General features: G+C 34.6%; 1 long non-coding RNA gene across 1 annotated transcript in view; it reads left to right on the top strand.

Moving 5' to 3' along the window:
* The window catches only part of LOC111941826 (uncharacterized), a 63,090-nt gene that overhangs the window by 8,163 nt on the left and 28,461 nt on the right, over nt 1-26,466 (top strand). Inside the window, exons 4-12 of the long non-coding RNA XR_015280449.1 lie at nt 136-611; nt 3,036-3,236; nt 3,667-3,807; nt 6,275-6,436; nt 6,577-6,773; nt 14,776-14,966; nt 18,773-18,882; nt 22,792-22,899; nt 26,016-26,113. This is a non-coding gene — a long non-coding RNA (uncharacterized LOC111941826). The remainder of the gene's footprint in view (nt 1-135; nt 612-3,035; nt 3,237-3,666; nt 3,808-6,274; nt 6,437-6,576; nt 6,774-14,775; nt 14,967-18,772; nt 18,883-22,791; nt 22,900-26,015; nt 26,114-26,466) is intronic.

Raw genomic sequence — 26,466 nt, 5'->3', positions numbered from 1 at the left:
ATGGGACCTTGCAGCCAAAGTGGTCAAAAATAAGAAAATTCAAAATATGGAGTTGCTCTGATTCTGGCTGTTACGAGGATAGTTAGCTCTGTCCTAACCATGCCATGTGCATTCTGTTTTTTCTTACATGATCAGTGAGAGGACACAAGGAACTGGGATGGTTAACCTACCTTGAAGCTACAAGCCCACATCTGCAAACTGGGGAGGAAGACAACAATGAAGAAAGGGTCTTCCAAGAAGACTGTCACTCCAGCTGCTGCTGAGACAATAGAAGGCAAACAGTGATTCTCTACACACAGGAAGAAGACTGAGTGTGCCATGATTGTGGTGAAAGGACTTCTGGCACTGCAATGGTCACGCAGTGAATACTCTGACCAGGAGCGCAAGTTCTCTGGCTTATGCCAAAAGAAGGAAATGGGTAATTGGTTTTGAAGGACTGTGTGGATCTGTCTGGCTGCATGGGACACCAGGTCCACAGAAGTCTAAAGCTCGGGTGGACTTCAGGGCAAAATGTACCCACCCTAATGTCATTAGGATACAGCGAGGAAGAAGCCAGCTGTATTTCTGGAGTGACAGTGGGCTATCAGCAGTTGTCTGTTTTGGAGGCTGAGGTAAGCCTAAGGGGGGGACCAGCAGCAAAAGTATCCCATTGTGACGAGCCCAGAGACACAATGTTCTCTTGGCATAGATTACTGCAGCAGAAAGTACTCAATGACCCAGAAAGGTACTGATTGGTTTTTGGTGTATCCACCATGAACACAGAGAAAATTGAACAGCTGTTTACATTTCCAGAATCTTGGAAGATTCCACTGATGTAGGATTGCTATGGATTGAAGATTGGCAAGTACCAATTTTTATAGATTGCAATTTACCATTGCAGTGTAATCCATATTGCTTTTTTTACTTGCTCTTTTATTATGTGTTTACACTGCATGTAGTAGAAATGCTTGCATATTCAAAACATTTTCTGCTGAGATTCATTCACATTCACATTCACATTTATTCACATTCTTTCTTTAAATGCTGTAATACTGTAATAAATACTATACTACTTTATGGCCATAAACCCCAAACCTGCATATCTTCTAATCTGGTTTTCTGAGCAGGTCTCAGTGTAGGTATGTGTAAAATGAAACAACAATTCACGAAAAATATTAGGAGTAAAGTCTCTACAACATATAATCCAGTTCTGATTAATTTGCACTGTCTTTGCTGTGACAGCACTCAATAGTCTCTTTCTGGATTATGAACTTTGGATGCTTTCTATATACCACAGGTGGTTAGAGCATGCTACTAATAATGCCACAGCTGTAGGTTTGATCCCTGTATGGGCCATTCACTGAAAAGCTGAACTTGCTGATCCTTGTGCATCCCTTTAAACTCAAAATGTTCTGAGTGTGATTCTATGATTACCTTCTGGTATTGTATATTAAAAAATAAGTTATGCAGTCCTTAACAGGGCTTATGCATGTCAAATCTACTTTTTCTTCGTTTTGATGGTTTATGCTGTCAAACTCAGCAATGCTGTCAGAAATTTATGCAAAATCAGATTAATTCATTTTATGAATAGCTGTGCTATCATTTGCAACTTGCTCACACCTCTTTAATAAAATTTAGGGTTCACTGGGTGCAAAGGAACAGAGCAAATGGGAAAATGAGCTCTTCATCTTAACCCTTGTAAACCATGAATTTCAGCATCTCTCTGTGTTATTGCTAATTCTCTAGATCGCTGTTCTGAATTTGTTAAGAATTCAGAAACTTATTTTGAAGCTTACATGTGAGAAGCGATGAGAAAACATTTTCCTTGGGCTAGACTGTTAAATTCCATCACAAAATATGAGGAATGGGAAGAAACAGTGAACTGAAGTATAAAAGCATAGTTGTCTTATCATATAACAAAGTATGAGCAAACCTGAATCAGCAAAATAGAGGAAAGAAAGAAGTTTTGCATGTGAATATATAATTCAAAGAAAGAAAGGAAAGAAAATTTGCATGTGAAATACAGTTTTTTTCAGCATTTCTGAAGTACAGTTTAGTGAATATCTTTGGTGCTGAAAGACCGCCACCAGTACAACTGAATTCTTGACTGAACCATCTGAAAGGCAGGAGACATATCTTCTTGATGTGTTGTTGCATTGGCAATTTTGGCTGAGCACATCTATTCTTATCAAAAATCTTGTGTACACAGAAACATTAACAGGTCAAGATCCAGAAAATAATTCTTTGTTTCTTAGAGAAATTATACAGAAGAAAGTCAGTATTGCAAATTAAATGCTATCTTAACTTAAACCTTATTTTCATATTTTGAACTTTAACAGTTTGACCTGTTTTATGGAATTCTCACAGAAAATAAGGAAATTACACATTCTATAATAATATTTATATGTGTCAGTCGCTCTCTACATGATTAGTAAAGTATTTGTGGTGGGTTTTCCAGCTTTTGATGTATAGTGTCTCTGAGTATAATTGGAATCTATATTTAGAAAGGGTATTGTGAGAGAATAATGAGAAGCTTGTGAGATAGTTTCCTCAGAAAAACTTACAGAGTCTCACTGTACTTGTTAGCAGGAAGCTTTGCTCCTTTTGGGAAAACACCCTTTCTTAGAAGATACACTGGATATGCTGAGAGCAGCTAAAATCATATATCAAAGTGCATGATGCCCAAGTTTATTAGAAACCAGTGAAAGTTGGATTTTGACATTCAACAGCATATTCTTGTGCATCTTGCTAGTGCAACCATCAGTGGGAGCCAGTCTAATACACTGTGGCTACTCTCTAGCAGGAGTGTTATAGGCAAGAGGGGACATTGATGCCTTTGTCAGGACTGCAGAAAGGAAGAGAGACCAAGGGAGATGAGCAGCAGAAGCAAAACTTTGCAAATAAATAAGTAAATGGAGATGATGACAGAACAGGTGCAAGGGTTTGCTAAAATGAAGTGCGTATAAACTAAGAACATAATGTGAATTACTAGCACATTCTTTGATGGCTCATTAAGACTGGTTTCACCTGAATCACGTAATATCTGTATTTTGCAGCTGCTGTTCTCAAGGATCAACACTATCTTAAAAATGACTGCAAAAATGTCTGTTTGATAGCAGGTAGTGGCATATCTAGGAAATCTGGCATCTACTCGGAACAGAGTGCAGCATTTCAGTGCTAGTCAACAAAAATTGGAAATGCTTTCCTGAACTCCTGGCTTTGGACCTGATAGAGCTGATTTTCTTCTCCTGGTAAAGGTCTGTATTTTGAATTCAGTATGAAAATGATGTTGACAACACACTGATGTCTTGGTGGGTGCCACGTAGTCCTTATCCTTAGTCAAAAACTTTCCAGTTTCCCAGTCTGCCAGTGATCAGGTGCAGTAAAAGCTGAGAGGCAGCACAGCCAGGACAACTGTCCCAAAGACATATTCTACACCACAGAATATCATGACTAGTATATAAATTTGGAGGGGAGAGAGGGGAGGGATTGGTTGGGAGGGGTAGATGGCTGCTGGGGGATGGGCTGGGCATTGGTTGGTGGGTGGTTAACAGTTGTATTGTGCATCACTTATTTATCTTAGTTTTTTCCTCTCTTTCTCATTACAATTACTTTATTTTATCTTTGTTTCAGTTTTTGGAGTGTTCTAATCTCAACCAAATGGCTTTACTTTTTCCTCCCCACCAGAGGCAGCATAGTGAGTGAGCAGCTGTGTGGTACTCAGTTGCCAGCTGGGATTGAGCCATAATAGGAAGATATTGTTGTTTATGCCCTAATTGGACATGTCTTTCTTCAGCCTCACACTTGATAATGAAATTTGTGTATAAGGTATTAGAAATGTGTGGTTGATAAACTAAATAGACTTCTATATATTTTATCAGACTTTTTGTTTTCTCATGTCAGTTACTTTGGAGACATATCTGCATAAAAACTAGATCAAAAGAAGGAAGGGAAATCTTGTTATGACAGGTAATTATGAATTAATGATGACCAATTGGTGATTATGCTTATTAGAATTATCATACTGAAGAATGAGCCAAGCAAGAAGTATCTGTACTTATAGCAACCCTAATTTGCTTTTATGCAAGTGGTAGATTCTTTCTTTAGCTCTGTTTTAACATATAAATGTTACTAATGTTTGGGGTTTTTTGCCCAGCCAAAGTCACATGATGGACTTGTATGCACCATATAAGAATGAATCCAAATCCAGAGATGCTATATTTGCCTTTTTAAAGGTCTTAAAACCTTGATAAAAACTATTGTAATAGAAAAACACAAAAAATATTCAAGGAAAGAGAGTACAATATAAAAGAGATAATGACCAAGATAAGAGATCTAAATTTAGGAAATGAAAAGTTATGTAAAAAACTTCTTGAGGCTTTCAGAAGAGCAGCTAGGCAATAAATGGTATCTTATGTAAAAAAACCCATACTTGAATCTCTTTATTCTTATGCAATGTGCTGACTGCATCCCTCTGCAAGGAAGCAGTTTTCTGTACTTTAAAAGTAATTGTATATGTGTTATTTTCAGGGACAAAATTTTATTATTTCTTCTGATGTCTGTCAGTTCTTACACATCTTTTGTGTAATATTTGCAGACTGAGAGAAAGCCATACATACACATTTTATTAACTGTATTGCCTTTCTATAAACAACAGTGTAGATTTCATCACTTGATATTTGTTTCATAACTTAAATATATTTTCTTGAGAAAACACAATAGTGAATTGATTGAAGAAAATAAATACTGTCTGCATCATAGAAAATAATTATGCCTTCTCATAAAATATTATGAAAAGATGAGTAAATGAATGAGAATCTCATAAGGTTTATCTGTTTCATTTTGCTATCAATTTTATATTATAAATACAATAATGAATACATATTTCTCCTTCTTTCTGTCTGTCTGTCATTCTTTCTAATTCCCCCCAGTTACAGCAAATTCTTTACAAAAGTCTTGAGATTCTGAGAGTGAAATATTTGCAGTGCTCTGAACAAAACTTCCTCTCTGAGCACCACTTCTTTTTAATGTGTGTAGGTTTTCCTATACAACAGATATTTTCTTTACATAGCACCAAAACCACTTTTTTGATTTTATTAGTAGAAAATATAAAAATCTATGAGAGAATAATGCAATCTTTTTCATGAAGTGGTCATTTTCAAAGTAAACTTTAATAATAAAATTATGCTCCAACCAGATAATTCTAACTAGAAAAGCTATTTAGGAAAATACTGTTATTTAAATTTATGATCGGGAAGACATTAATAGAAATCTATTCCATAAATGTATAATATGTGAGAAAGAAATGCAAGGGTATTGAAATCAGCACTGAATTACAAAAAATGTTCTTGGTTAAAGCTAAGCAGCTTCTTCAATAGCAATATTTTCACAAATTTGTTTTGACCGAAATTCGTGTTAAATATACATTTATATAGCATTGAAAAGTATCAGATCAATTCAAAATCCCTTGTTGAGTTGGTGATTAAATGATTTGGTGTCATAAAAACTTTTGAAATATCAATTTCAGCAAATGCTTCTAATGGTTGCATAATTTGAAAGATATATACAACACCAGTGTGTGGAATGTTTCCTTTAAGGAGTTTATATGTGATATGGACAGCAATCACATATTTATGGAAATCATGAAAATCTGTGTGCAACCTGAATCAATAGCTTTCCTCTATGAAAATACAAATGGTCCTTTGTAAATGCAATACCTTTTTTCAAGCACCTGCTCTAAATAAATACAAATTTATTTCTAAATATTATTTTAAAAAATAATTCCCTTTTTAAAAGGGAATGATCCTTTGAGAATCAAAAGGTTCAATTCTGTTGAAATATTTCTACATTTAAATTATTCAAATCATAATACAATCAATATTTTCTGTAAATATTTCAAGCAATACTCTTCTGTTCCGAAGATTTGGTTATGCGTTCTGTCAAGAATCAGCAGTAGCCATGACTAAACAATGTGGTTATAACTGTTTGTGTTCAAGGCCAATGCAGACAGATAGGACATCAGGTGCATTTTTTGGGATTTATTACCTAAAATTTATTATTGTGATCCTTTTTGATTAAATTTCACATTGTTCCAACAGCTGGTGGTTGGACAGATTTATTATGCAAAGAGAATTACTCAGTGATAGTATTACAACTCAGCGTCAATGATTTGGAAATTTCAGTGCCTGTACGCAAAATGCTTCTCATTTGCAAATTCTTTCTGATAGCATCAGTTTCTTTACTCGGGAATATGTAGTGATATTAACTCAGTGTTTTGTTTCACTCACTGTTATAGATCATTGTTTCACAATCTGCAGAAATCCTGTGGGTACTGCTTTATTTTGCTGGAAATGATGGTCCTGAAGTATTTTGTAAGCCAGAGGAAAAATAATACAATTCTACTACTCAATGAAGCCCAAATCTTTCCATCATATGCGATAAAGAGGCTTAACTTTCTGTATGTATTTATTGATTTTTGCATGTACATAGAGAATTTAGAATTCTAATTAATTATGTTTTCTTGCATAATTAAAAAAAAACCCCTATAACATGTTAGGTTTTTTTTAACAACATGTTTTGGTTTTTTGAAAAACTTAGTCTTAAAGGCAGACAGAGGTGAGAGAGAAGACAGTGAATTTTCAAAGTATTTGAGGATGTGTGAAACTAGCAGACATTTTCAGAAGAACATGGTTTTCAAACAGTCGCTTATCCGTGCCAAAATCTTCCTTGGACAAATAGGAGTCCTGTTAGTGAACACTTCTGTTTCACTTGAGTCATCAGTGAGTTTTTCATAGGTAGGTACAGGACTGTAAACACCCTAGCCAAAATTTTTAACTGCTTCTTATAGCACCTGTAGCAGAACTTAAAATTTTTGAGAAGACTTATAAATTTTTTATTGTCTTATTTTTATAACACTATAGCTTTATACACAGTGTAAACAGGAAACTTAAGACACTGTGAAACTCCAGTTAGCATATTTGAAAAGTTTGAACTTACTCCATGGTTTCATCTTTTTCCTCTAGAAAACTTGTAAATTCTCTTTGCACTTCACTCTGTGAAGAGTAAAAGACATTTAGAAAAATTTCATGAATATATATTTCTCTTTTGTTAGCATAAAATCTTTTTTGAATGTTATTGAAGGTCTGTAACAACTTTTTACAAAACCTTAAACAGCTGTAAACTCAGGTGCTCAGGTTAGGCATAATTGTTTAGTCTTAAAAGTAGACAGAGATGAGACAGAACAGGGTGAATTTTCAAAGTATTTGAGGATATGTGAAACTAGCAGACATTTTAGGAGCAATTATAAGTATAATTGCTTGGGCTGAGAATATGCAGAATGACAGGTCAAATGATTTATGCACAGAAACAACGTGAATGCAGAGGATAAGATTTTTTGAATTCTAATCCAGACAATACCATGTCCACAGCACATTCCTCTATATTATGACATTAGGTCCATCATGCAGCAGAGCAGGTTTAGCTTCAAGCAGGTTGTTGGCTATTGTGAAAACTCCCTATATCTGCAAATTCATCTGGGAGTGTCTAGGCAGTGAAACAGGTCCATCTAAAGATAATAGTGACAGTATTTAAGAAAAAGAGACTAGTAAAAGAGATTATCAATCCTGTATTCACCCAGAAATAAATGCAAAAAAATAAAAATGGAAGCAGTGATTGCTGGATATTTTAATCAAAAAAGGGAAATGATTATGGACTTTGTGGAACCACAAGATGGATTTTGGTTTTATGTCAGTAAGATTGTTGAAATTTTTCTATATAGCAGCATCACTACAGTTTCACTGACTAATTAAAGATTACTGATCTCTCACCAAAATTGTGGTTCCAATATATGTCACAGTAATCTAATCCTGTTAATATATTTTTCCCTGATACAATAAATTAACATACGTTTGCTTAATCTGTTTTTATTGTGGTGTCTGTTTTATCACTTTACAGGGAAAAGTTAAACTGAAAAAATCAGCTTGGAAATATGACATTATATGGAAATTCTTGAAGTTAAAGTCAGTGATAATAAAAAAGGCTGCAGTGACAACAGTTGGGGTGAAGATCTTGTTTTACTTAGGGGATAAACTTCAAAGATTTAAAACTGCCTACAACATTTAAGTCTGATTTAACTCTAAATCAGAAATTCCAGATTATCATTGTTCTTATCACCTAACTGCAATGTGCATGCCTTTCATTTGTCTTGGTATTGGCTTCAAACCATTTAATGGCAAATGCTAAAGGCCAAGTCACTGTCCTGTGTTTAATATTGCTAACTTTTGTACTTAGGTCGAACTTGAAAACTATGAAGAATGACTGTGAAATTTCAGATAGGAACTATTAATGCAGACACAGACATTAAAAAAATCTGAAAGAAGTGTTTTTATACTGTATTAATACTTTTCCTTTGGATTACAATGTATTTTTTTAATTTAGAAAAATTTATAGTACATTTATAGTACAATTTATAGTACAATTTCACAGATGCACAATTTATTAAATTAAAAGAAAAGCTTTTATAGTAAATTTATCATTTACTATATTTTTTACTACAATTCTGGCATGATTTTATTAGTAAAAATTTTGCAATCTGGATAGTCAAACACTGAACAAAACTAGAGAGATCATGGAACCTCTTTCTGGGACATATGTAGGTTTTACCGCAGAACGCCCTGCAAAACTTGTCCTGTTCTGGCCTTGCTTTGAATGACAGGCCGGACCAGAGGACCTCTAGAAGTCCACTCCAAATTAATTAGTTCTATGACAATTATCAAAATGTCTATCATTTTGCTGCTTCATTTTGCAAGCAATGAACACTTTAAACTCTACCAAAATGAAAATGTAGAACTGATACTATTTTCCTCTAACAAATCAAAACTTGAAATCCTCCTATTTTCTGCCGCATTCAGAGTCTGGTATTTTAAAATCCTCAAGAACATGTCCTCTTCTGTAGCACTTTTGTGTGCTGTAGGCTATCTATGAAACTAATTTTAGAGATATGCTCAGACATTTAAGTTCAGCATGTACCTGCTGGAAGTGCTATGAAACTGCTCATGATAGATGATAAATTTGTTATTCGAAAAAGGATGCTGTGCATCAGCACAGCAGTCTTTGCATCAATATTGCTGGAAACCAGGGACACGCTAAAAGGGCTTTTTTATTATTTATTTGGACTTTATTTCTGGGATAATCTATATTATTTTAAGACTGAAGAGAACAAATTAACTATATTTACATAAACACCCTAAAATAGTTAATTTATTATCTGCTCAAGGATTTTTTAGTATTTTTGTTTAGAAATATAAAAACATAGCATTTCTGAGTATGAAGCTAATAAGAAAATGGACTAAAAAGAAAGTGAAGATGAATACATAAAGCCATACATTTTCATTTAGCTGCCAGGTTAAATGATTGCTGGAATGACTTCCTCAAGACAGAAGGAAGCAGAATGTGTTTAGTGTGCTATGTATTCATGTTGTGATAGACAATATGACATCTATAGAAATGAGATATTATGAGATACTATAAGATACCATGGCACATGAATATGTATTTATGTAAGAAATATTTTACAGACCATAACCAGTTGTGGTGGAAATGTACCCCCTGTTTTGAAAGCACCATCAAAAAAATTTAAAGAATTCTTTTTAGTCCTATGTTCTTAAAGTATTTTGATATATATTTTGAAATATATTCTAAGAGCATCAAGTGGACTTTATAGAAGAGTATAATTATGTATTGACATTCACACTCTCTCAAAATAAGTGGGCTGCAAATCCACAGGTTTTATTTGAGGGCTCACTTAGACTTTTGTGTCAGAGAGATGGGGCTGGATACGCATTTGTCTCTCTAGCGAAGGTAAAATCTGAGGGAAGGACAATTTTATTTTCCTTCATAACCTGCACATACCATGTCAAAAAGAATGAAATAAACATTTATCTCTTAATCAGCCCTGTATTCTCAATTTATAGGATATGTGGGGCTTGTATTTAATTTATTTTTATAGGTAACAAAATATCTTTTGCTATGCTATTAATTTGAGCTGGTATCTCATTATGCCTTGGAAGAAATAACTTCATATAATCTAATAATGTAACAGATTTATGTCAGAGTCTTTGTGGAATAACTTGTATTAATATTGGTTTTCTAGATGCATTTATTAATATTCATGTTTCACTTTTAGTTCTGGTGGCTCAAGAACTACTAGAGTTATTTAAATACCATGAAATATAACCCATTCTGATTATAAATAGATGAAGAAACATCTTTTTTATGCTGATTTTAAATTTTGGTAGCAAATGAACAAAAATATATAACCTTGGAGAGTGTACTATTTTAACAAACACTTAGCCATAACTTGGTGTTTACCATTTTGATGTCATTGGCATTGGCATTTGTATTCTGCATGCTAAGCATCATGCAAAATGCTTTTATAACTTTAGCATTAAATCAACTTTGTACCTCAGGGTTAAATAAGAAAACAGATTGAGATATTTTACTTTGAATTGTACTTCCAGCAGGAAATGCTGCCTGCTATTTTTAAAAGCAGATTTTTCTGCTACAAAAATCAGCGTTTTAAATACTATTAATGTATCCCTAAAACAAAAAGAAGGAAAAAATACATTACAAATGTAAACTTTTGAGTTGAAGCCATCTAAAACTAAAAGATGAAGAGTAAACAAATGTCTTGTAAAAAGCCTTCGCCAGTTTTATAAAAGTTAGGATACCTATGTTATGGAATGTGACTCCCATTACCTGACTCTATATGCTCACCACCAACTTTATAGATGACCTGGACATCCCCAGTTCTCAGGTAGGAATGATTGCGTAGAAGGCAATTCAAGTCTGCTGCTTGTTTCTCTCTTCAAATTTCATTCTCTTGGTGGCTTTTTGTTTGTTTGCTTGTGGATTCTTTGGTTTGGTTTGGTTTGGTTTGGTTTGGTTTGGTTTGGTTTGGTTTGATTTGGTTTGGTTTGGTTTGGTTTGGTCAGGATTTTTTTTCTGGTTTTAGTACTCTATTCTAGACCTAGTTATGCCAGCACTTCCCTATGCTCGTCTTGGCTAGTTGAGGGAGGAAATATTCTCCAATCATTAACTCAGCAAAGACCATTTACAAAACTATCAGATCCATTCAAGTGGCATAACCAATTGAATTGATTCACTTTTAAAGAAGTTTATGAGTAAGAAATCCCTTTGTGTTCTCTTTATGTTGAGATACTTTTAATTTTCCTAGTAATTGTCAGTTTTTCCCTATAGTCTTCCTTAAGATTTATGAAGATTTTACCTGGGCCCATCTTGCCTGATTCTTCTTCCACTTGTTTCTCTGTTGTATATTTCCCTGAATCTGAAGCTTGGAGAAACAATTGTTATTTTCATTTTTACGTTTAAATAGCCCTCAGAAACATTATTTTTTTTCTTGTCAGTATTAACCTTGGGAGCTACTCCCTAGAATTAGAAGAGAAAGGCTTTTTGGGATATATATCAACCCATGCACTGAAAGGGCAGAATTTATGAAAAAAATTATGTGCAACAGTATAAAAGAAGATTGAAAGTTAATGTGAACATACTTGAGAAGAAACTAAAATGGCACTGGAAATCTTCATCTTTTTGAAGATTATTAGTGTTTGCCTTTGCAAATTTGAGCTGGGTGGTAAGGTTTTTTCCATCTGAATTTCATTTTAACTGGGATATATAAAGTCAATGTGCTCTTAACCAGTCTTCAGGTCCAGCCTGCATAAAAATAATCTATTATGATCAGATAATGGCTATACAACTAATTATAAGATTATTTTAGTAAACCTTCTAAGTTAAGAAAAAAATAACATACAATGTTTCTGACTAAGATATTTCTCCAAGCACTTAGCAGAGCTCCAGCATCAGTACTGTTCTGATTCAGACTTGTTTGATACAGGGCAAAGTTCAGTTTCTCACTTTGCTATAGTTTAATTTCATGAGCATAGGTAATATCATTTGAATTAATAGGTCTAGTAGTGTTTAATGTGTTTATTGTGTTTAGTTGTGTTATACATCTGTTTTATAAAATATTGACCTTTCTCTCTAAAACTACTGTGCTTTTCTCAGATTTTTTTTCATTGCTGAGGCTTTTAATCCTGGAAAATATAAATTGGGCATCCATTTAATCTATATGGATTGATTTCAGCATTTATTTTTTAGTCTGTGCATATATATTTGCTTCTCTGAAGTTTGGAAACTAATTATCATGCTGCATCAGAATGTCTAACTGTTAACAATACTTTCCATTGTCTCATTTAGCAAAAACCTACCTTTTTTAAGTGATAATTTTTAGCTGCTGACAGAACAAATGGTAAGAGAGAGATAAAACACCAGATTACTGGATTTTAAGTATAGATTTTATTCTATTAATCTCAGTTTAGCTAAATTGTTAAGGAGATATTCCACACACATGAATACACTACCAAAAGGCCATGCAGATGACCCTCTGTAGTAGTTTAAATCCATACAGTAGAATCAGCTTTTGCTATTGTTATTATTTTTTGGAATTTCTTGGGATTTAATGAGTGTAGAAAATTTTAACATTACCTCTGCTTCTCTCATGCAATTATATACTGTCTTTTTTCAAGTAAAAAAAGTCTTATTGCCTTTTTTGATTATAAAATTTTTACTTGCGCTTTGTTCTTGGCTTTGAATCATGATATGTCTGTGGAATTATGTTTATTTTAAAACAGAACTATTTTACACCTGAAATCATTGTTGCAAGGATATTTCTTGATAAATGTTAGCTATTTAGAATTTACTTGTGCTTAAGGGCACACTTAGCATGACAACAGCCTCCTATAAGAAGAAAGTAGGTCACATTATCCAAGCATCACTAAGATATTTGTCAAATTTCAGAGTTTCATACTTTTTAGATGATAATATTTTAAAGAGCACTGTAAACTACATCTGTAATTAAAGTATGTTAAACCACATTAGGATAGGTTTGGCGCAGGGAAATAATGTAATTGCCAAAGTCTGAAACATAAACTTTAATTTAATCAAGTATCAAAATATTTGAGCTCCTCACCTCTTTATGTGTTAGCTGTGTATCTGTTTATGGTAATCATCACTTGATATTTTGAAATAGGGTGCTTAAATTAATTTTCACAAACTATTTGTACGCCATTATTTACCTTCTGTGGACATCAGTGGTCATTAGGCTGAATAAAACAGAATTGTTTTCAATCAATCTCCCCCAAAAGGAAAACTTAAATGGGTATCTGACATATCTTTACCAAATCCATGTACTTTTGTTCACTTCTAATGAATCTGTGAGAATTAAAATATTGGGGCAAGGCCCAAAATAATTGCTATAACATCAAGGTGGAACAATGCAACATTTGAATACAAAATGTTTTGATTCTTATTGTATCACCCTTCACATCACCTAAAGTTATTCTCAAATACTTCAATTATAGGGATAGTATAGTTACAATCTAGGTTTCTGACATGTTGTGTTGGCATTTTAAAAGGGAAAATAGCCCTTTGCATTTCAACATGGGAAAAAATGGAAGCATTTTACCTTCCAATTCACTTCTTCCTCCTATTTCTCTAGGTACATAAAGCATTGTTTTCACCATTCAGTGCAGCTTTAAATGACAATCCAAACACATAAGCACAGACTTTTTCTGTGCACCACTGTATGTTGTTTATCAGCCCTACCATCTCTAAGAGTATGGATTATTCTGCTTTCATTTTCCTCAGCAGTTAAGCTCAAAGCCAGGCTCAATATTTACTCTGGCAATTTTATATCCCCTCTGGACAGGAATTGATGTCTGAAATTCTAAGATTCTTTCTGTTTGTTGATACCACTGTCAAGTTTGGTCAACACTGGAAAAAAATACTCAAAAGCCAGTCTCACTAATGACATATATTAGTTTCCCTGCAAGCTGGACCGTCTCTGCTCCTATCCTGCCATTATGAGAAAAAATACAAAAGTTTAATGTGAGGCTAACTGGCAGAAAACAAAAGATATGGTGGCACATGAGGAGCATATCAGTTAAATAACTCTGACAGTCCAAATTACTTCTTTTTTTTTTATTTTCCTTTTCCCTCAAGTATTACTGTAGAGCTAGCATTTGAGTGATAAAAACAGGATATTAATAGTGGATGGCTCCAATCTACTTCATTAATCTCTGTAGTATTAACTTAAAGTCTTTTATAAAGCTTTTTTTTTTTTTTTTAGGTTTGTCCATATTTTGGACATTCAGTGCAGTAAATACGGTTCTCAGGGTATTCTTACAGCTTGGTAGTTTGTGTATTACTGACAGCACCCTCTGAATCTTCCTAAAAATGCTACCTAGCCAATTTCCACAGCATATTTTGATAGAAGTATACTGTTTTACAAGTGAATTTTACAAGTGTTTTATAAGGGAAATTAATCAGTTGAAAAATACTTATTTACTGAAAGCTCATTGGAGATAAGCCCCTTGTACTAAGAAAGGACAGCTAAAAACACACTTGGTTTTGTTCCTAGGAGGAAATGAAGTGTGGTAATTTATAAAGTCACTCTGCTTGCATATGTCTTCCTGAAGTAGTCTGTTTTTAATCACTTTGCAGAAGTCACAATTCCTTGCTGAAGGAGTCAAATTGATATTTTTAGTATTTGTTTTGTTGCAAGTAAACTACAAAATGTGTACAATTTTAATATGATATGTTAATGTAGGTTTCTAAATGGAAAATGTGTTAAAAACTTTGTATGAATATGTACAAATCATCAAAAGGTAGATCACTTAATGGACTTTGAATATTTATCCTACTTTTTTACTGTTTCATCAGACTTTTAAAATCTACTTGAGCAGAAACCAAGATGTTCCATGTTTTATATAATATCTGAAGCTGAATGTCTTGTCAAACTGTCTGCAAAGGACTTATGTGTGGAAACTGAATTTCTTCCTGTAAGGAGAAAATTTTCACTCTTCCTCTCAACGAAATACCTTAAAATTGCATTTATTTTCACAAGTGAATGGGTAAGTGAAATTAAATAAAAGCTTTTTCCCTAGCAAAAAAAGCCTCCCTGAGAGGCTGATGTCATCAAACTTAAGGTGTTTACAACACAGATATCTACATCTGAGATACTTGTCTGGATTGGCACAGACACCAGAGAAGCTGCTCTCCACAGATGTTATTTGGAGTGAGATCCAGCTGCCCAAGGGTAGATATCAATTTGTGTGTGGAATTTGGAAACAGTTCTTGTTTTTCTTTCATTTATACAGTTTATATGTGCAAAGAGAAGAATGAGAAAAGCTGTGCTTTTCTAGAGTCGTTCAAGCACCTTTCAGAGGAGCTGAAGGAACCTCCCTTCTGACTTTTGTTATATTTCATCATCTTCTCTCGGAGCTAGGCATGAGACTACATGTGTAGATTTCAAGTGGAGCTGAAGAATATTTGTAAATTATCACTCTGAATTCAGATGGAGATGAATATTTCAGTAACATATTTAGTGGATATTTGAATTTTGAAACAAAATAATGAACTGGCAACTGAAACTCAGATATCTAAACCAGATAAGTCTATGTTTTAAAGTCTTGAAAGAGTTGGTCTCCAAAACACAGAAGAGTTCTGATTATAAAGAAATTGCTAAATGTCTTTATTAATTTTTAAAATCACTTCTTGTCTAAAATAGAGATTGATTTTGATTTCAGAGCTGAGCATGCTGTTGAGCAGGAGTGAATGCTCAGATTGAAATTCTCATCATATTGCCATTAAAGTTCAGTTGCTATGGATTTTTCTAAGATTAAAATTTACTCTTTCCTTGACAGTTTCTCTTTAAGGTATTTGAATAATCAGGACTTTTTTTTTCCCATTAGTAGGTTATGGTAATTTACTCAATTTCTGTTTTACTTTTTTTTTTTTTTCTCTCTATACTTTCTAGAAAGGCTATATTATACTTATTTTTCCCAAGTGATTAGTCATTTGTGTTCCATAAAACCATGGGCTAGCAATATTTAAATAGCTAAACTGTGGTATACAGCAATTTATCATGTTTTCTTACCAATTGCTTTGATCTTGCATGTCATTTAAGGCTTAATTATGATTAAGAGTATTTAATAAGTTTCAACTCATTTTAACAAATTGACCTTACATTTGCTCAGACTTTATAAAGGACTTCTAAAAATTAACAGTTTGAACTGTTATATTTCAAATTAGAACATTTTCAAATAATGATTATTTGCCTCACACTTTGGGTAGCTCACCCAACTCCTAGTTTTAAAGTGTTTCCCTTATTATTTTTACTTTTTTTTTTTCTGCTTAGTCATGAACAATTTGTCAAACTATGTTGAATGAGAGCAACCATCATTTTCTTCTCTACATGTTATGAAACTTGTCAGGGCTTTGTCCCTGTGGATTTGTGAACACCTAATCTTTAGCTTTGCAAGAACCCACAGTTCAGAAAAGGAACTTTCCTATTAAATTATATTAAAAATGTCAGCAGAAATAGGGTATATGGATGCCCATGCACAAACTTCCCTGCCTGCTTAGTGATAAAACTACTGGCTGACCCTAGGGACCTTAGGGGATTGGAGAGACATAGGATCTTTTTCAAACTGTTACACAAGTGTGTGTCGGTCTAGCAGCAGAGCTGATATCCTGTAGCTTCATGTCTAACAGAGTTAATACCTAATGTCTAACAGCTCTGGGGTCTAGTCACTCTTGTCCTTCTTCCAGTGGGCCCTAAGCAATGTAAAAACTGCCTGGAGACAAAAGGCATTTTTGGATAATGAGAATGGCTTTGTATTTGTTCACGTCTGTGTGGGAAATTTCTTCGGGCATTTCAAAGGGTGTGATTGATACAGGTGTCTGGCTAGATTTTAAAACACACTCCCTACAAAATCCCTGAAGAAAGATTACAGAAATAGTCTCATATCTAGGGGCATGCCTGATTCCAGTGCTTGCACATGTTTCAACTTCTTCTTGGTACTAGTAGGTGGGGTAAAACACTGTTCTGTACAGGTTCTACCAGTTCATACAGTTCTCAGGTTCTATCATTTTCAGTACAATGACATGCAATGCTTACTAAACCTTAGCATATGCACCTACTGCACAGTTTTGTAAATCTCAAGAGTAAAGAATGGAAAATAGATTTATCAGAATTAAATTTACCATCAGAATCAAAATTGTTTTCCTTGTGTCTGTGGCTTCTATTTGGTCTTGACATTTAATATTTTTCTTTATTGCCAGGCTCTATCAAGAACTGCATACTTTTTTGACTGTACAATTTTCTTTAGAGATTGAATTCATTATCATAAATGGAAGTGTTAGATAATACATTTAAATGCATCCTTGCTAATTCATTCTTTTTTAAAAGCTAGAGGAACCAGCACAAGAAGGATAACAGTAGAAAGGCTGAAGTGGTAATCAAATAATAAAAGTCTTTGTTCAAATCAAAGAACTATAGATTCCTACCGTGATTCTGAGTTATCACATCTGTCATGATCTTTTACTGTTTTACAGATCTGGTTGTAACCTTAGTAACCAGGTCTCCATAGTAGCATATATATTCAAAGACAAACATTTGATCAAAACTTTTTTGTCATCTGATTTCTGGAGTTCTGATAGACTTTTTTGCTTATTTCAGGATGAAATTAGAGCCCAACTTTTCAATTTTTTAAATACTTTGTATCACATCACAGATTATCTTTCTCAAAATAGTGTCTAGTTGTATGAATAACAGGCATGTCACTGTATGTCATTCATGAGGGCACAGATTGCTGTATCTTACAGTACATGATGTCTGTTGAAAGTGATATTGAATTAAATAGCATATTTTAGAATATAACACATGGATATGCTTATTTTACCATAGAATAGAAAAACACTAAAAGGATATTTCTTACACTACATCAACATAAATAAATAAAAATCTGAACCAGTAGAGATGCATTCATATTAATTTTGCATCATCTTTAAATAGATATGGAAAATGTCTTTGCAGTTTTATAACTTTTGAACAAACATAAAATTGAACAAACGTAAAATATTGAACTTCTAATAGATGGTTTTAACATCTGGGAAAAAAATCCAAACAATGTGGAGACACAGTATAAAAATGTGAAAATCAGCATTTTACTTCAGGGAAAGCTGGAAATTCTGAATATTCGTTGGATTAGTTGTGCTTACGGTCCTCACATTTCATTAAAGCGGGAAATGATGTAAGTGATAAAATACAAGAGGCAACATTGTCTGTAGAGACAGGATCATCAGGCTTACTACCCCAGCACTATAAACTTTGGAAAGTAAACTGGGTGGATTGGTGGCTGGAAGATACCTAGATGTTGTTATCAAGCAACAATTAATAAAATTAGAATTCTGAAATCCTCTTCAATATATGAAATAGAGAATAGTATTTGTAATATCTAAATAAATGTATTCAATGCATATTTACTTTAATAAAATGAACCAACCAACCAAAATTCACAGGTTTCCAGAATCCAACACCTCCAAAGTTCCTTAGAAGAAGATAATTTTCTAATTTTCCCTTCAGGTCATAAGTTCCTTCTTCAGGAGGAAAAGAACCTCTCAGCAGCCCATACCTGATTTAATCTAAAAGGTCATATATTTTAATCAATAATAGAATATTTATAATCTATGAATTTTGTAATTGCGTAATACAGCCTTAGATGATCTTTTAACATATTAATTATTTTATTTCTAATAACTTTCTTCCCTAAGGTAAGTAGGAATCATAGCATTTTACTTTCTTACTGTCAAGTTTTTTTTGTCCTAATTCTCTACAATTTTATTTCCTCATTACTGCACTGCAAACAAAATACAGGAAAAAGCTTCTCACTAGTACCCCACATTGTCACAGTGATCCAGGTTGTAGATGCAATTCAAGAACAGCCTTCAATTCATGCAGCTTTCACTCCTTTCTGCTGCACAAATGTACGTAAATTTATTTTCTCTACAACTCATGCTAGATGTATAAGTTTAACAGTAAGTGTCATCACAACCATTATGACTTACATGTTCATATTTTATAGCAAATATTTTGTATCTGTATGGGAAGCCTGGTGATTGTTTGAAATTATACAACTTTGTTCTCAGTATCACTGTATATCTATATCAAATTTGAACTCAGTGGCTTGAAGAAGCAGGTAAAATAAAGAAAAAGACCTGTAAAATCAACAAACATGATCTGGTTTGTAGTGTTTAGTTACATTAAAGCTGCATTTTAACCTCAACATCTTGGGCTCAAAATCAAGATTAAGAAATTTAGTTATTAAGAAAGACATAACACTTCTAATATTCTTTTCCCCAGAGAGATGTACTTTTTCATTGTATTAGACCTCTCTTCTGATATATAATATTTTTATTAAATATTGTTAATATTGTTTGATTAAAAAAATATGAAAGATGCACCAGAGAATTAGCAATCTACATTCAGAGGTGATGCAGAAAAACGTATATAGAGATGACAAAGTTATTCACCCAAAAATGCAGAGTGAAAACAGTGGATGTTTACTGTACTTATTTACTAACTTTACTGACGTTTATTTTTAGTAGATTGAAAAATTTACATTATTTGAAATTAGAAGATGATTTAAGATTAGAAGGTAATAGATATGTAATAGGATCTTTCAAACGGACAATCAGGTTCAAACTTTAATGTTTATCGTGCACTTGAATAACAACATAGCTGAATAGATGGTCATAAATGTATATAAAGCAATCTAAATATGAGTTAGATTGACATCCATTTATCCATTTTGATACGGATGAAAAATAATTAAAAGAACAAGTTTTATCTGCAATGTGTAAATTCACTTTTTAATAAAAATGAAAAGTGAATCCATCACAGATGTTTATAGAAAAACAAAAATATTGTGGAATTATGAAAACATTGTGGTAAAATCTTGGTTCTGATAAATGTTGAAAACTACAGCTTTTGAAGAGATGACTAACATGCGTTTGTAGTAGATACTACTCATAATGTTAGTAAGATTAGTATTACCCAAGCAAATGAAAGGGATATGTAAACTAATTTCATTAAAATTTAGAATAAAACACTTAATCACTGCTGTAATCAGAATAGTATTATAAATTACAGTGGTTTCTTTCCCTTTATGTTGACTTATTTCTGCTATTAAGGGAGACCACCCCTAGTCTCTCCTCTCCACCCTTCACCCTGCATAGTCTCCACAACAAGTATACTATACTCTTGTTCCTTTTATGTGCCATAAAGCTACACATCATTTGTAAGATGGAAAGAAATCCTAAATCAGAAAAGAATGAGGCCAGGCCTGAGGTGCATTATGTAGTTGTATTGATAAAGAATTGTTTTGACACAATTTTTGATCAGAAAAACACAACTTCATGATACTGAACCAGTTTCTGTACTCCAGTTCTGAAGCATTGTTCGAACACTGATAGTTGAAAACTGTTTTTGAATTTAAAATTTAATTAATGGAATAAATTTATATATTCCACACAAGAAAATGAAACATTTTGTCTTGAATTTTAATTAGGAGACAAAATCCAGTTTAGCAATACAACGATAAAATGACAGCCAAAGGTGACTCTTGAGCAGGTCATAAGAATTAGTACTATGCGGTATTCTGAATCACAAAAAAATCTGAAACATCATACAGATGGAAGAGCTGTTCAAAGCTTTCAAAGGTAACATCTGAACACATTACTTACCATGCTATATGATAGCATTTAGGCAAAACACAGTCTGAAGCAGGTTTATTGTGAATTCAGTGTACTTCAGAATATACCTTCAATCAATTAAAAAATCCTTTATTTACTGTCTTCAAAGATTTGATGTAATATTTCATACCTGTAATTTTTTATCACCATTATGATAATTAGAGGTGATAGAATAGTTTGAGTTGGAAGTGAACTTTAAAGGTCATCTTGTTCAATGTCCTGGCAATAAGCAGAGAACATCTTCAACTAGATCTGGTGCCTAAGAGCCCCATTCAACCCTGCTTGAATGTTTCCAGGGCAACCTGTTCCAGTGCCTGACCACCCTCATCATAAAAAATGTCCTTCTTATATCTACTCTAATCCTTTTTTGTTTAAAACCATTATCTTATGTCCTATTGCTATGGTTCTTACTAAAGAGTCTGCCCCCATTCTTCTTATTCCTTTTTAATTACTGAAGGACCAGAAAAAGGTCCCTCAGGGCCTTCTTTTCTCCTGGCTGAACAGCCTCAATAGTCTCAGTCTTTCTTTGTAGGAGAGATTCTCCAACCCTCTAATAACCTTGGTCATGCTTGCTTCCACAATTCCATGTCCTTCCTGTGCTGGGACCCCAGAGCTGGATGCAGGGTTCCAGGTGCAGTGGCACCAGAGCAGAGCAGAGGGACAGAATCCCCTCCCTCCCCTGCTGCCCACGCTGCTCTGGATGCAGCCCAGGACACGTTTGGCTCTCTGGGCTGGGAGTGCCCACGGCTGGGTCATGTCCAGCCTCTCATGCACCATCTCCCAGCCAGTGCTGGTACCAGGGGTTGACCCAGGTGTAGCACCTTGTTCTTGGTTTTGTTAGATCTTATGAAGTACTTATGGGCCCACTTCTCAAGCTTGTCCAGGTCCCTCTGGATGCCAATCAAGCATAGCTACAGTTATCAGAGAAGTGAAGGGCAAATCATTGGAACCATAAGGATTTGGTGTGATATTTCAAAATACTTTGTTGCATTCAGTAGTGCAGGATTCTGTATTAAAATATAAATCATATGTAGGTGGTATACGAGAAGAGTATAATTTTACCATGGTTAAAAGCTTAAACGTTTAAACGTGTGGTAAAAATTAAGAGTGAAGACGTAAATGTAAATTGTATATTAGTGAATATTTTGACCTAAATTAAGGCTGAACAGGATAAATCTCATCTCTGCATAAACAAAGCAGGGGGAAAAATTATGGAAGTCTGTTTTCAGATCAAGTAGCAGAGTTACAGGTTTATTACAACCGAACTTGGGAGAACAAATACACAAAATTCAAGGAGTATTTTTAAAAAAACCTTGCTATACTATATTCAGCTAAATAATAAATAAACCACTTTTCCACCCCCCCCTTCTCCCTCCCTACTCCTACAAAACCCTCTGCTCTTTTCAGTTCTTAGAGGTTTTCTCTTAAGCTGTTTTTGACCAAAAAAAAAATAATTCTCACACAGTATAGCACTAATAACACTTCCTCCTGTCTTTCCCTGTGTTTCTCTTCCATTAGTTACATGGTTCAAGCACAGCTTGCAACAAAAATTCTCCCTATACATTTGCATACACTGGTAGGTTTTTCTTCAAACATTTGTGACCTTTTCTTAAACAGGAAAAGTCATCAAGGAGATGAAAGGCCTACTGTTATGTACAGCTGTCATAATACTGCATCATGAAATTTTCATTTGAACTCTCTCAGACCAGCAATTAAAAAAAGTTCTTCAAAATTTGTCTTCACTTTTAATAAGCAAAATTAGCTTGGTAGAATCCCTCTGGCTGTCATTTGGGGAAGGTGTGGTGCAGGAAAGGGGAGGGGGAGGGGGAGGGGGAAGGGGAGGGGGAGGGGGAGGGGGAAGGGGAGGGGGAGGGGGAGGGAAGGTGCGGGAAGGTGCGGGAAGGTGCGGGAAGGGAAGGTGCGGGAAGGTGCGGGAAGGTGCGGGAAGGTGCGGGAAGGGAAGGTGCGGGAAGGTGCGGGAAGGTGCGGGAAGGGAAGGGAAGGGAAGGTGCGGGAAGGGAAGGGAAGGGAAGGGAAGGGAAGGGAAGGGAAGGGAAGGGAAGGGAAGGGAAGGGAAGGGAAGAAGAAAGGAAAAAGAGAAAAGAGAAGAAAAGAAGAGAAAAACTTTTTATCCTCTTTGAGGAGTTGTGTTATTGACTACAAAAGAAGACTCGAGAGGCTAGAGAAAACCAGTCAACACCAAAATTGGATTAAATAGAAGAGAGCAACAGAGAAAGAGTTGTGCTTCAGGTAATTTCTGGTGTACTTTCATGTAGAGAAGCCAAATACAATAACATTTCTGTCTAGATTATGGAATTCCTTTTGAGACCTGCCATGATTTTTATTTCCTCTTACTGTAGAACAATGTTGGAGTCTGAGGATTTTTGTTTCACAGAAATGGAAGCTAAATGACAGTTACGTGATAGAAAAAACTTATTTTTAAAAAAAGAGGTATAATAAGAAATCTAACTAAATTCTATCTATTCTATTCTATCTATCTATTCTATTCTATCTGAGCTTAAAATTAGAACTTCTAAAATAAAATATTTCCGTATGCTCTGACAATACTTAGCTTATTTGAAAATCTCCTTAATTTTTTCCTTTACTTCTCAAACCAAATTGTCAAAAATTGGTTTCTGTTGTGATTGTCACTGTTGTAAGACTTTCATTTCCATTCTGATCCTAACAAAAACACCAAAACTGAAAGGAGTAAGTCTAAGAAAGGAAGGAAAACTCAAGCGTCTCTGCAACGTAACAAGCTGTTAAAAGTATCATAAGGAAATTACAGCACTGACTTTCATGTCTAGTGTGATTCTTCCTTGATATTTGAGTCTGGCTGGTGGTTTGGGCTCTCCTCTCCTCTCCTCGAGTCGCCTCGCCTCTCCCCTCCTCTCATCTCCTCAAGTCTCCTCTCCTCGAGTCTCCTCTTCTCTCCAAAATTTAGATAATTTTGAGCTCCGTATAACTGATATTTCTTCATTATAATTCCCAAAGAAACTTCAAGCCAATGCAACTGACTGTATAATGCATGCCAATACTAAAAAGAAACTATAATAATCCTTTGGTATGATCATTTACCATCAGTCTCTGTCATCACCCTAATTGCATTGAATGATCTCATCTCCTGACAAATGAGGCCAGGTACAAAAAAATGTGTATCTTACATGTTCATTTTCAGAAATTCTAATCATTCAAAGTAAAGATGAAAAATGGGCTTGTCAACATTGAAAATGCATTGAGAGTAAATATGAGAAGGTAAGAAACACAGCTGCTGAATGCTGATTCAACAGGGTTGTATCTCTGTCTTCTCTTTTACTATCCAGTAATAAAAAGAACTGCTGCTGCATTCTCTGCCTAGATGTAAGTCTATTGGGTCATCATAATGACTGACAGATGCAATGTTATTAAAGATAAAATAAGGAAAAAAGAACTTTTTTGAGGAGTTTCTGGCCTAGGAAGTACATGTCAAGAAAAGCTGATAAAATTCCATTATAATAACCATGTGGCACTGTAGCAAAAAGATACATTCATCATTCAGTTGTGTGATGGCAGCACACTATTTTTGCATGGATTTTTCTTCTTCTGTACCTTTTCCTGTCATGCCCTTTCTACTGACAGCATGTGAGAGGTTGAATTTATAGTTTTGTTTCCATTGTGCCAGAATCTTCTGGAAATTATAATGTCAGAATTACATATTGTGCTGTGCTGTCCTATCACTCTATTGACAGCAGGGTTAATCCAAAATTCTACTAGTGACTTCAGCAAAGCAGTAATTTGGGTTTACATTGGCAAAGTACCAGGGTCTTTCCCAGCATGTGTCTTGGAAGCTGCAGGGAAACCAAAGGCAGTGTTTCTTACAATTACTAAGGTGGTCTCTGATGACCCGGTTCACTTCAGATTCTGCAGCAATCTCTGTCACTGCAAAGGAGCCTCGGGCCAGTGGCACTGTGTGTTGCACACATAGTGAAACTGCCAAGTGTTTGGCAGTCCTGCAGGGTGGCATTTCTTTTCAGGACTCTTTAAGGTCGAATTACACCCCGCAGTCTGTCACCCTATGTCACGTATAGCTGGTATGCACTCTCCAAAACCACTTCTGTAGCTAGATTAAATGAACCAAGCCAAGCTGAGCTCACTGCACTAACAATTTGAATCACAGAATGGCTGATACTGGAATAGTAGTCTGGAGTCCATTTGGATCAGCTGTGGAATTGCTGAAGGCAAGACTTGCTTAAACAGTCTGAGGCATAGAAAGCGTTCATTACCTCTGCCTTTTCATATCCTGTGCCACCAGACCTCCTGCCACATTCAGCAAGGGGCCTACATTTCCTCTAATATTCTCATTCCCACTTACTCATTTAGAGAATAAGCTAGTGTCTTATTCTCTTATCTTGGCATCCCTTACCAGTATCAAGTTCCAGGCATGTGTGCTTTCTCTAGCTATGCATTCTAAACCATGCTCAGACAGTGCCTCCATGATCTTCCCAGATGATTTGTCCTTGCTTTGACCTTCTTTCTTTTTCTTTTTTAATGTTTGAATTTTCTTAAGAGCCAGTTGTTCATCCTTGTCCAGACATTTTAATCTTATTTCCTGCTCACTGGTATAGATGACTCTCAATAAATAGTTTTGTTAAATACTGCAAACAGTTTTCAAACCACAACCAGCTGTTTCTTGTTCTTGAGTACTAGGTACAGAAAAGCACCTTGTTGGATCCTCTGTCATTGCCACCACAAAGTTTTTCTAAATGCTCTGCAGCAAACTTCTGGATTGCGTACATCAATGTAAAGATGGTTCAAAGAGACTCCAGCATTCCGATTTCTCAAAACCATCCTATTTCATGTTTGAGTTTGTGAGATTTTATGTTTGGGTTTTGGAGAGACTGGAATGTTAGTGGTTAATGACTCAAAGCTTTCTGTCTTTTTTGGAAGTGGTAGGGTGCTTTATTTACAAACCTAGGGGGAGGAGGAGGCATTTTTGTGCTGAATGTTGAGGCAGATAAAGGAGAACTTGCAGAAGTGGGATAGTGCTTTCATAATCCATATTCTCCCTCTGATGACTCCCCAGCTCAGCCAGGGAAGATGGGCATTTATGGGACATTCACAAGTGGGCCTGAAGTATTTATCCTTCCTGTTGGGGCTTAACCATGCTGAAGTGAGAGGCAGCAGTTGTGTCTTAGAAAGCTGCATAAACCATCACTTGGTTTTGCCTTGACTCATTTATGGACCTTCCACCAGAGGACTGTGCAAAATTCACTATACTGCAACAGACAGAGTAAAGCTCCACTCCTAGGGGAGGTATCTGGGTGCTTCCACCTAAACTTAAATGTGTATTAAACCAATGAACTTTGTGTTTCTTGGACTTTCCCCAGCCTCTGAGGAATCAATACTGTGACTACCACTTCAACCAAGAGACCACTTCAACCAAGAGAGAAGAGGCAACAATCACATTTTGATGCTAGATCCACAGGTGGTGATGCCTTTCTATTCTTATTTTTCTTTATTTCTTTTCTTTAAATATTTTATTGCTATATTACTATAGATAATATTAACCAAACCACCTCCACAGCTGCTTTCCATTGCAACCAAATTGTTCTAAACTTAACATTATATTTATATTTATATTTATATTTATATTTATATTTATATTTATATTTATATTTATATTTATATTTATATTTATATTTATATCTATATCTATATCTATATCTATATCTATATCTATATCTATATTTATATTTAGTTTTAGTTATAGTTATAGTTAGTTATAGTTATATTTATATTCACTGATCATTCAGTATCTTTTCACTCTAATCCACCCCA

The sequence above is a fragment of the Cyanistes caeruleus genome, chromosome Z (assembly GCF_971803275.1).
Source record: "Cyanistes caeruleus chromosome Z, bCyaCae1.hap1.1, whole genome shotgun sequence".
In the NCBI taxonomy this organism is placed as follows: domain Eukaryota; kingdom Metazoa; phylum Chordata; class Aves; order Passeriformes; family Paridae; genus Cyanistes; species Cyanistes caeruleus.
The sequence above is the reverse complement of the archived record's forward strand: the minus strand, read 5'-3'. Positions and strand labels throughout refer to the sequence as shown.